This window comes from Panthera leo, chromosome A2 (assembly GCF_018350215.1).
Source record: "Panthera leo isolate Ple1 chromosome A2, P.leo_Ple1_pat1.1, whole genome shotgun sequence".
In the NCBI taxonomy this organism is placed as follows: domain Eukaryota; kingdom Metazoa; phylum Chordata; class Mammalia; order Carnivora; family Felidae; genus Panthera; species Panthera leo.
Genome location: NC_056680.1, coordinates 81,679,392 through 81,692,194, shown reverse-complemented (window position 1 = coordinate 81,692,194; position 12,803 = coordinate 81,679,392). Strand labels below are relative to the sequence as shown.

The 12,803-nt window shown below is 35.3% G+C and overlaps 1 protein-coding gene across 1 annotated transcript in view; it reads left to right on the top strand.

Annotated features, from left to right (window-relative positions):
* MAGI2 (membrane associated guanylate kinase, WW and PDZ domain containing 2) overlaps positions 1-12,803 on the top strand; it is a 1,332,916-nt gene that overhangs the window by 1,091,363 nt on the left and 228,750 nt on the right. The window lies entirely within an intron of this gene.

Below are 12,803 nucleotides of genomic sequence, written 5' to 3'. Positions count from 1 at the left end.
AAGGCCCCTCCTTCATTTCTGTGCTACTTTGCTCTTAATTATCAGTCAAACTAGGGAGAGAAAGAAGGGAGGGGCTACAGATAGGGAGGATTCTTGAAAATAGAGTATAAAAGAAAAGTCTCAAGCTGAGTCCTGGTTTTCCACTTACCAATTCTGGGATTTAGGATACTTAATGTCCAGGAGCCTCAGAAGCCTCCTCTGTTATATTGTGATGAAAATACAATGGTGGTCCTGCTCTTCATGTCGAATGACCCACAATAGGTGTTCATGAAATGTCTGTTGAGTGTAAATGAGCTTCAAAGCTACAGCAAGGGTGGGTCAGAAGGGGCAGTACTGCAAGGAACTCATGCGTGAAGAACACATGTGTGGCAAACATATGTGATTGTCTATTCAGAGCACTAAAAACAGCATGAAAGCCCTGTCGGTTTGAAATGCAAATGAAAGCAGTCAAAGCTTGAAAAGAAGCACCTTTTATGATTTATTTGGCCCTCTCTGCAGGTGTTTCCACTTCAAGGAAATATTTACATTATTGATTCCTTGTGTGAAAATGGAGATCAAATACTAAGCATTTTTGAGCGACGGTATGCAAAGTATTATGTTCCTATATTAAAAAAGGGAAATTATGGTAGCAGACGTCTTAAATTTGACCTTCCTAAGGCATTGTTACAAAATAGCACTTGAATCTTGATAATTAAATATTGACAGTTCATTTTCATTTCTACCACTGCTTGTGTAAGATTATAACCAATATTCTTAATTAAATAGCCGTATCTTCATAGCGTGCAATTGAAAAGCAAATCTTTGTAACAGGTTCTTGATATTAAAAGGTATACTGAAAATCACTGTGCACTATATCCAGCATATGATTTATAGAAACAAGTTTGTGTACAAATCATTAAGTACTGACTTTTTTTTAAAGACTTGGCATAGCAGGAGGAAGTATTTTGAAGTCATCTATGTATGTATAAATGCCCGCTCCCTGCTAGACAACCCGATTCTTGCTCTTTCTTTCCCCCTATTTTCTTCACCTCTCATTTAGTCCTCCAGCATGTTACATTCTACTTGCATTTTGTTTGTGTTTGGGGGTGAGGAATTTTTTTTTTATTTTGTGGCCCCTACAATCACTTATGGAATGCAGTACCCAGGGATGCTTAAAGTATTTCTAGTCAGAAACCTCTCGTGTTTCCCCAAATTCCCACAATTTGCACTCAGCTGTCTGAAATTATTAGGAACTAACACCATGTTTTGTGATGAAATTGGCTTTATCTTATTATAGGCTACTCATAAGTGCTTATAGCCTCATTCAGATAAGTATAGACCTTAGAGAGCAAATTTGCATGCCTGTGTCCTTAGATCAGAACTGTGGTTGTTTGTTTTAATCATTTACTAGGATTTTTAGTTTCTAAAGCAATAATATACATGGTGTAATTTTTTTTAACAGTGTTGGAGGGTATACAAAGGAAAGTAATTCTCTTTCCTGTGCCAGACTTTCAGTTCTTTTCTCAGAGGCAAACATGTTTTTTGAATAGAAACTTTCAGAAATTTTGTATACATAACTAGCATATCCATGAATATCTGTAGTATGTTTAATATAAATGTCTTGCTCTAAATATCTTGGCTATTAGGGTATAATTCATTTTTAACACACACCATTGTTGTGTAATTCATATAATATAAAATTCACCCGCTTTAAGTGCTAAAATGATACGTTGTGTAACAATCACTGTAATCCTTAGAATATACATCATCTCAAGCTCCCTCAGCCCCAGAAAATCACTAACTAATATGCTTTCTGGATAGTTTTGCCTTTCTGTAAATTTTTTATAAATGTAGTCTCTTATACAACATAATGCTGCTGTGGTTTACCCACACTGGTGCATGTGTAAGTAGTTTGTTTTTATCACTGAACAGTATTCCATTGTATGGATCTATCATTTTTTAAATCCATTCACAAGTGGATGAACATAAAGAGTTGTTTTCAGTTTTCAACACTTATAATGTTGTTGTGAACATTTATTTTTTAATGTTTATTTATTCTGGGGGGTGCAGTGCAGAGGGAGAGAGGGAGAGAGGGAGAGAAAGAATCCCAAGCAGGTTCTGTGCTGTCAGTGCAGAGCCCAACATGGTGCTAAAACTCACTAATTGTGAGATCATGACCTGAGCTGAAACCAAGAATCAGACGCTTAATTGACTGAGCCATTCAGGTGTTCTGCTGTTAACATTTAGATAAAAGCATTTGTGTGTGCATATACTCTCATTTTTCTTGAGTAGATACCTAAGAGTGATACTGCTGGGTTATATGACAAGTATATGTTTAAATTGTTAAGAAATTGCCAGAATGTTTTCCAAAATGACTATACCATTTTACATTCCCACTAGCAATTTATGAGGTTTCCAGTTTCTACCCATTGTTGCCCTTAGTTGGTATAGTCAAGCTTTTTGATTATAGTCATTCTAGTGTCTGTATAATGATACCTTTCTTGTGATTTTAATTTACATTTCTCTGATCTTTTTATGTGTTTACCATGTTTTCATGTGTTTGTTAGTATTCATATATCTTCTTCGAAGGCATGACTACTCAATAGTTTGTCCATCTGAATATTTGCTGGGCTATTTATCTTCTTATTAAGTTGTAGAAGTTATGATTATGTCTTTCATAAGATAATATCGTTTGCAAATATTTTCTCCCAGTCTGTGGCTTGTCCTTTCACTTTCTTGATGGTTCCTTCTGATGCACAAAAGTTTTAGATTTTGATGAAGTCCAATTTATCAACGTTTTCTTATGTGGATTATTATTTTGGTGTTATATCTATGTAATCTCTGCCTGACCTGAGGTCACAAACTTTTTCCTACTTCCTTTAAAAGATATAGTTTCAGCTCTTGCATTTAGACCACTTTAAGATCACATATGTGCACAGTGTGAGGTAAGGGTCTAAATGCATTTTGCTGCATATGTATATTGGTATTGTCCTAGAACCATTTGTTGAAAAAAAAAAAAAAACTACCCATTCCTCTTGGATTGCTTTGGCACCTTAATAAAATATGAACTAGCATGAATGTGAGGTTTTATTTCTAGACTCCATTCTCTGTATGTTTACCCATATGGTTATGCCATACTTTTTAGATTACTTTAGCTTTATATTAAGTCTTGAAATCAGGTAGTGTGAATCCTTTAACTTTTTATTCCCTTTTCACAGTTATTTTGGCTATTCTAGATTCTTTCCATTTTCATATAAATTTTTTTTCAATATATGAAATTTATTGTCAGATTGGTTTCCATACAACACTCCATTTTCGTATAAATTTTATGATTTTCCTTTTTATTTTTTTTTTAAATAAAAGACCTGTTGAGATTTTGGTGTTACACCAAATACGTAGAACAATTTGTGAAGAATTGCCAACCTAACACTGAATCTCTCAATTCATAAGTATGGTATATCTCTTCATTTATTTGAATCCCATTTAATTTCTCAACAATGGTTTGTAGTTTTCAATATACAGATCTTATACTTCTTCTGTTAAACTTATTCCTATCTATTTTATTCCTTTTGCCATTATTGTGACTAGAATTGTTTTCTTAATGTCATTTTCAGACTGTCAGTCACTAATATATAGAAATGAATTTGATTTTTGTTTTGGATCTCATACATTGCAACCCTGTTACACTTCATTAGTTCTGGAGGTTTTTTACAAATTTCATAAAACTGCCTACAGAGATTATTATGTTATCTGATGATAAAGTTTAATTTCCCCCTTTCCAATTTGTATGCCTTTGATTCCTTTACCTTGCCTTATTACACTAGCTAGAACCTCTGTTGTGATATTTCATGTGAGTGAATATAAGCAGACATCCTTGTCTTATTATCAGTTTTAGGGGAAAAGCATTAGTTTTTCACCATTAAGTATGATTTTAGATGTAGGGCTTTTGTATGCCCTTTATCAGGTTGAGGAAGTTCCCTTCTATTCTTAGTTTGTTGAGAATTTTAATAAATGTACCTTGACTTTAAACAGGTGTTTTTCCCTGAAACTATTGAGATGATTGAGTGTTTTTTACACTTTATTAATACAGTGTTATATATTACATGATTTGTTTTTATGTTAAACTAATTTTGCATTCCTGGGATGATCCCATTTGCGTATAATTCTTTTTTGTGTGTTGCTGAATTTTGTTTGCTTATATTTTATTAAGAATTTTTGAACCTATTTGGGGAGAGGTTTTCTATAGTTTTCTTTTCATGTGATGTCATTGTCTGGCTTTTGTGTATTGATAATACTGGCTTTATAACATGAGTTGCAAAGTGTTCCTTCTCTTTCTTTCTGAAAGTTTGTGTAGGATTGATGTTAATTCCTCCATAAAAGTTTGATAGAATTCACCAGTGAAGCCCTTTGGGCTGGGCTTTTATTTGTAGAAAGATTGTTTGCTAATTAAATTTATTTTCTTGATTTAGGCCTATTCCAATTTTTCAACATCCTTGAATCATTTTTTGGTAATTTATTTCTTTCTAGGAATTTTTACAATTCATCTAAGTTGTCAAATTTGTTAGCGTAAAGTTTTTAACAAAATTTTATAACATTCCTTCCTAAAACCCAGCTTTTAGATTCATTGTTTTTCAGTTTTCTATTTCAGTGTGCTCCACTCTAATCTTTATAATTTCCTCTCCTCTACTTATTTTGTGATTGATTTACTTTGCCTTTCTGTCTTCAAGTTTAGATTAATGATTCTAGTTCTCTCTTTCTAATAAAAGCATTAAAGCTATAAACTTCACAGTATGCATTTCTTTAGCTTAGTTTCGTAAATTTTGATAGGCTCTGTTTTCCTTTTCATCCAGTTCAAGGTATTTATTTTTTATTTCCCTGACGATTTCTTTTTTGACCCCTAGGTTACTTAGAAATGTGTAGTTTATTTTTCAAACATTTAGTATTTCCCAATTCTTTTCCATTAATTGCAAATAATGTCTACTTGGAGAAGAACATGTTTTGTATTATTTCAGTCCTTTTCAATGTGTTGAGACTTGTATTATGGCCTAGCTCCTTGCTTTTTTTAACATAAAAATTTCTCTTAGAGAACTTCACCTATTAGTTCAAAAATATATCTCATTATTTTTAATAGCATATTTAATTGGATACCCACTAATGGATATTTTGGTTGCTTTTAGTCTTTTACTGTTATAAAAAAATTTATGTATCTTTGCACATCTATCTCTACACAAAAGTAAATCTATAATGTCGATGTATTCTTTCTTTCAACAAAAATTTCTTGAGTGCCTACTATGTACTAGGCACTTTTTTGGCACTAGGGATAAAGCAGTAAACAAAGCTAACCACACTCTTTTTCTCATGGAGTTGACATTCCATTGGAGGGAGGCAAATGAAATGCCACATAAATATGCTTTTTGTTTATTTATTGCATATTTCATATCCCCCTAGGTTTTATTCTTAAATATTAATTTCATAACCAGTTACTTTACTGAGTTATCTTATTGTTTCTCATATATTTTTCCATTCATTTCATGGGATTTGGAGGCATACAGTCACACCACCTACAAATAGCAATCACTGTCTTCTCCTTTTCTATTTGCATACCTGTGATTTATCTTATTTAACACAGCTGACTGTTACTTCATGAATACTGTTGTTTAGTAATGGAGATTATGGAAATTCCTATCTTATTCCTGGCTTAAATGGAAGCTGTCTCATTCTACACAGTTAACACAATACTGGCCTTTTAATTGAGATGAATACTTACCATGAGAAAGAAATATCCCCTCAATTCCCATTTCATTGAGAATCTTATATCGGGGCGCCTGGGTGGCTCAGTCGGTTGAGCCTCTGACTTTGGCTCAGGTCATGATCTTGCTGTCTGTGAGTTCGAGCCCTGCGTCAGGCTCTGTGCTGACAGCTCAGAGCCTGGAGCCTGTTTCAGATTCTGTGTCTCTCTCTCTCTGACCCTCCCCCATTCATGCTCTGTCTCTCTCTGTCCCAAAAATAAGTAAACTTAAAAAAAAAATTAAAAAAAAAGAATCTTATATCAAAAATGGATAATGAATTTTATCAAAAACAAAAAAAAAAAAAACATCTACAGAGATGATCATTTTCCCCTTTGATTTATTACTGTGATGAATTGAATTAAGAAATTTTTTAGTATTGAACTATCCTTTCATTATTGAAGTAAGCTATATTATGCTTACAATGTACTCCTAGATCCTATTTCTTTATAAATAATTTTGCACCAGGGTGCCTGGGTGGCTCAGTCGGTTAAGCAACAGACTAGATTTTGGCTTGGGTCATGATCTTGCATTTTGTGGGTTCAAGCCCCGCACTGGGCTCTGCACTGGCAGTGTTGGAGCCTGCTTGAGATTCTTTCTCTCTCTACTCCTCCCCAGCTCACACTCCCTCTCAGAGTAAATAAAAATTTATTTATTTATTTATTTATTTAGTACCAACCTTCATGTATGAGATAGGTCTGAAGTTTTCTTTTGGGGGTTTGTTTTGTTTTGGCTTACTTTTTACTGTCAAAATTTGCTATCAACGTGATGCTGATGTCATATAAGCAACCAATAACTTTTCATCCATCTCTGCTCTAACATAATTAAGTAACCTTGAAGGTATCTATTTTTTGAGGATATAATACACCTTTGAAATTATCAGGGTCTAGTGGGTTGGCTTCTGTGTTTGGTTTGGTTTGTGGAGGAGAGGGATACCTTTTGCAACTTTCTCAAATTCTTCCACAGTAAATAATCTTAGAGTTTCTATTTTTCTTAGAGTTTCTTGGCTGGACTCAGTTTTTATAATTTATATTATCCTAAACATTGTCTCTTTCATTCATGTTTTCAAATGTATTTAAACAGAATTGAATCAAGTATTTTCCAATTGTGTCTTCTATGTCCACTTTACCTAAGAGTATTCCTATTCTCATTTCGTAGTGGTGCTATTTTCTTGATTAGTTTGACTAACACTTTTTCTATATTAATGGCTCAAGAAACATATAGTTTATTTTATAAATAATTTGTTGGCTGATGCTCAACCTAGTATGGTATAGGGAAACATTATGCTTTCTGCCCAAGGAGGCTGTGATTTGATATCTGGAGTAAAGCAATTCCAGAGTGATTACTGTAATTACTGTACTGTAATTCCAGAGTGGTTACTGTGTAACCAATTTATGGTCCCCTTGTCACGTATTGTACTCTTATTTATATTAAAATGCAACAAAGTCCCCTACTTAATTTGTGAAACTCCCATAAATCGCAGCTGATCAGTATTTGAAAATTTCCCTTCTTATCTCTGAAAAACATGATCCCAAAGGTTTTCACTAGATCAGAATATTCCCTTCATATGCTCACAATGTATAATAATTAATAAGTATCAGTAATGCACATCTTCTCTTTCTTTTACGTTCAAACAGAATTCAGAGTATTTGAGAAGTAGCATACACTATATCAGAGCTATGTTTGAGGACAAAGCATAACAATTAGGGACACAGTGAATTGTGTATATGTAGAGAATTCCTGCTTTAAATTTTTAAAAACCATATCACACAAAAGCATTGTATCACAAACTTAAAACTGCACAGGGAAAATATTAAAAGCAAAGCTATAAGAAGTATTAATATTTTTAATGTTGCTAACAGTTTTTCTAAATTTTTTTGCTGATAAAGTTTCAAATTCACATAAAAATTGCAAGTATAGTACACAGAACACCATATACCATTTACCTACATTGCTGTTAACATTTTGCCCCATTTGCTCAATAATGTGTGTGTGTGTGTGTGTGTGTGTGTGTGTGTGTGTTTCTGGACCACTTAAGACTAAGTTGCATACGCCATAGCCTTTCACACCAAATATTTTAATATTTATTTTAGGTCACTACTTGTTTGGACAAATGTATACACAGCTAGTTAGTTATAGTTAGATACTTTTTAAAAAGCACACCGAATTTTAAAACTCATTACCACCACAACAAAAGACTTTAGAAATTGTTGAAAGACAGTTGACATTCACCAGTAACAAGGATCTGATATAAGACTCTTTCTGGGAGAGAAAAAGCACTTGTTATTTGAAAAGAGTGCTATCCAAAGAAATTAAGCAAAAATCACAGTGGATATCCCACAATCACCATTATGTAATCCAACTTTCCACTTGATGTCAGCAGAAAAGAGTATATATGACACAGCAAGCCAAGTAATAAATCCACACCATGAGGGTGAACAACCATGGCATACTGGCTGCTATATTAACAACTAAGTCTTAAAGTTTCAAATAAAAGTCTATTTCTCACTCGTATGGTTTCCAATTCATGTTTTCCTGAATAGCAGATTTCCTGAGCAACTCTCCTCTCCATGATGGCTCAGGAAACAAGGCTTCTTCTCTCTGGTGGATCTCCATGCCCTAAGGTCTTGAAGTCCCCCACTGAGTCCTCTCTAACCAGCTGGCAGATAAAATGGTTTAGGGGTCAGTCCTGGGAGGGGTGTACATCACTTCCTCCCACATTCCATTGGCCAGAACTCAGCTCTAGATCCCATTAACCATAAGAGGCTTGGAAATATAGTATCCCTGTCTGCCCAGAAATGAGGGAATGGTTTGGGGTCAGCTATGTAGTAGCTACTCTGCTTCTGATATTTCTTATATGCTATCTGCACCTTGAACTGCACATCAGGGATATATAACCACTGATTATGTGAAACTGTGAGATGAAATGTTTTTTGTAACATGATATTGTAATATGATTCATTATAGGCTTTTGAGGTACACTCGGGCCAATGGTATATGTTTTTAAACTCACATGTTCTCTTCACATTTTCTCTCTCAACCCAACTTTCATGGATAAAGAAAGTTAAATTCAAGGTTCAGTACTTGGCCCAAATTCAATGAATGTGTATCTAGGTAAGGGGATGGACAATTTATGGTCCCCAAATATAAGAGGTGTGAATAATCATCAATGAAAAATGGAAAATGCCATGGATCTCACAAGGTGTACACCAAATGGGGAATTTGTTGCACAGATGACCGGTAAGGTAAGAGAGACAGGATGCTAGGATTACTTGTAGAGTTGTTGTCATACCACTTAGAAGTAGCAGAAACAGAACTCAAATCTCTATCTTCTGACTCTAATATTAGAGTTTTACGTTATGTCAGTTTCCCCAAATTTTATGAAAAGAAATTTTTGATGGGTTTTGCTTGGATATATAAGGTTTATTCATCCATTTGTTTATTCATTTCATAAGTATTTGTTGAGGACCTACTGTGTGCTCAGCACTGGTTTATGTGCTGGGAGCTTACTTTCTAGGGGAAAATTAGGTAAAAAACAAAGAAATACATTAGAGATAGCAGTGAAGAAAAACTGAGCAACAGGGTAAAGGGCAGGAGAAAGAGGGAGCAAGCTGTTTGGGATATCCAGGGAAGAGCATTTTAAGCAGGGCAGGGGCGCCTGGGTGGCTCAGTCGGTTGAGCATCCGACCTCGGCCCAGGTCATGATTTCGCAGTCCGTGGGTTCGAGCCCTGCGTCGGGCTCTGTGATAACCGCTCAGAGCCTGGAGCCTGTTTCAGATTCTGTGTCTCCCTCTCTCTGACCCTCCCCTGTTCATGCTCTGTCTCTCTCTGTCTCAAAAATAAATAAACATTAAAAAAATAATAATTTAAAAAAAAAATAAGCAGGGCAAAGGCCCTGAGGCAGGACTGTTCTTGATGTAGACAAGTAACAAGAGGGAAGCTCCTGTGGCTGAGTGAGGAAGGGATGGAATGACAGATGAGGTCAGAGAGATTGTCGGTGCTGTAGGGAGACAGAGAATGTAAAGTCTTATGTAGCCATGGGCCATGGAAATGACTTTAGATTTTACTTTCAAGTGAAATGGGAAGCCTTTGGAGTGTTTGAGCAGAGTAGCGAGAAGATCCAACATTTGAAAGGGCTCACTGTGGCTGCTGTGTTGAGAATAAACTGTGGGTAGACAAGGATGGAAACAGGCAGACGAGTGAGTCGGATTTCACAGCAATCCGAATGAGAGATGAAGAGGGAGATTGGAGAAGGATGGTAGGAATGGAGGTGGTTAAGAAATGGATTCTAAATATATCTCAAAGGAAAAACAGCAAGATTTGCTGATGGATGGGATGTAAGATAAAGGAGAAGGAAAGGAATCAAAGACTGCAAATTTTGACCTAAAAAACTGTAAGAACAGAATTGCATTTTCCTGATAGGATGAATATGATGGATGGATATGCTTGTGGGGGACTGTGGGGAGATCAGGAGTCCAGTTAGGGACAGGCCAAGCTTGAGATACATTTCAGCTGTGCAAGTGGTGATGGCTAGCATGTGGAGGGTATTTAAAGCTTATGACTGAGCAAGACATTCAGGGAGTGAGCATAAATAAAGGAGAGAAACATTCTGAGGACTGAGGACTGAGAACCTCCAACTTTGGTGATCAAGAAGAAAAAGAATGAGCAACAAAAGGCTAAGAAAGCATGACTTGTGAAGAAGGAGGAGAAATAAGAGGAGGGTACTGGGAGCCTTATGTAGGAAAATGTTTCAAGATGGAAGGTGTGAACAATTATGCCAAGTGCTGAGTAAGATAGGCTGAGAATTTAACACTGGATTTAACAATTGAAAAAAAATTCATTTTTTTAAAATTTAGTTAACCAATTGGAAAGGAGTTGACATCAGTGTTTTGGTCACTTGAAAACAAAGCCTCTTTCATATTTGAACCTATAGAGTGCATTTATTTACATGTACTGTGATTTTATATATAATCTGACAACGAAAGTACACTTTCCCCTTTCATAATTATACTAGATTATCTTATTTTCTGCCAGTCAACTCATGTCAGATCAACTTCTTATCACCAACTAACATTCATATTTGTTCTCATGGGTAAGTTAGTAAAAGGTTATTCTGTGTTAGGGTCCTTTTGGACCTTATACCTCTTCATTTCAGACCTCATTTCAGGGCTGATAGGGTGGGGGACAGGGAATGCCATCCATTGTATCCAAGAGATTCTTGGAGACAAGTAACTTCTTCAATTCTTTAACATAAAAGTAAAAAATTTTTAAACTGCAGACTCTCTTTAACCCAGAAAATACCCACTCTACCACAACCTCCCCCCAACACACATATCACTTAAATAGTTGAGTTAATATATCAGGGGTTTTTTTGTTTAAATATATATCTGTTGGCCATTTCTAAATATTAGAGGAAGAGTGAATAGAAGTGTCTTATTAGATGGTAAATCTGATCTGCATGTGACAAGATATAACTGTTAATTATTGATTTGGTATTTACTCTTTATTTACCCTGTTTACTAATTTGAGGATGTCTTAAATGCAAAACAAAAAGGGCATGTTAATATTTACATTTCCATAGTCATCAATATGTGTAAATAATTGTTCTAGTGGATATATACAAAAATGTCAGCTAGAAGAAACTATTGGTTCTTTAAATGCTAGCCAGTTTCCCTCAGAAGCAAAGTCTGTGTCTTATTTCTTATTTGTCTTCAGAGCTTGGCATGTATACTTGTGAAATTAGTTTATTATGTTGTAACATTAGGAGGAGAAGGGTGGTCACAAAACAAAAATCAGGAAAATGCATGCATGAGTCGCATAATGCAGCCGAGTGTACAAAAACGGGCAAAACTCTTTTTCTAGTGATGTTCTTCTGTATGGGCTTTTAAAGTAACCTGGGCCCTCCTTTCTCTCTGGTCATATACCAAATTTTTGCCTAAGTTGTCTGTCTTCTTCCTCTCCCTTCATTTCAAAAATGTCCCAGATGCTGATCTAAACACAGGGATATCCAGTAAACAAAATAAGTCCTTGTTCTTATGGAGTTTACTTTATTTTTTTTTATTTTTTTTTTTAACGTTTATTTATTTTTGAGACAGAGAGAGACAGAGCATGAACAGGGGAGGGTCAGAGAGAGGGAGACACAGAATCTGAAACAGGCTCCAGGCTCTGAGCTGTTAGCACAGAGCCCGCGGCGGGGCTCGAACTCACAGACCGCGAGATCGTGACCTGAGCCGAAGTCGGCCGCTTAACCGACTGAGCCACCCAGGCGCCCCTTACGGAGTTTACTTTAAATGTAATGGGTAATAACAGATTGATCTTGTAAATTAATCCGTCAACTGTGCCAGTTATATGGCTATAAAACCTGCCATACAATGTCTTCACTTGGGAAAAATATATAGGTTTATTGGCATGAGATGATGATGAACAACGCATTTAACTAGAATCAGCATACCAGGTTTCTAGTATAACGTAGGCTCCTAATTCACATGGCCACTTTGAGTGTGTCACTTAGGTTCTCTGGCCACTAGCTCCCCATCTGCAAATTGAAAACAACTGTAATATTCATATTTCTCAAAACCTCTGTAGTTCTCAATGTTTCTAAACCATGGGCTTATTTACATTCATTACATTATATACACTCATTAGTTAGGGACCCCAGGACAAAAGAGTTGTAAAGAGTAGTTTGTTTTTCATCTGTTACCTTTGAAACATATATCCTGCTCCCTTCTAATCCACAATGGTAATTTCCTTGAGCTCACAGCCTAGAAGTTTACTAATCTTCTACCAAATTTGACAGTAGCAAAATCAAGAGATTTCAGAGGGAAAAAGGAAAAAAAGCAATGATGGTTATAGCCAATAATTCTGAAGCTACAGGAAGATGATCAAATTTACTCTTATGTAAAATATGTTCAATCAATTCATACAAATTGTTTTTATGTGGGGAGAGAGAATCTTAGTGTCTTTTCATTAAGACTTTAAAAAAAAGTTATAAGTTCAAATCTAATAATGACCAGTATACAGTAAATTTACCAAGAAAGT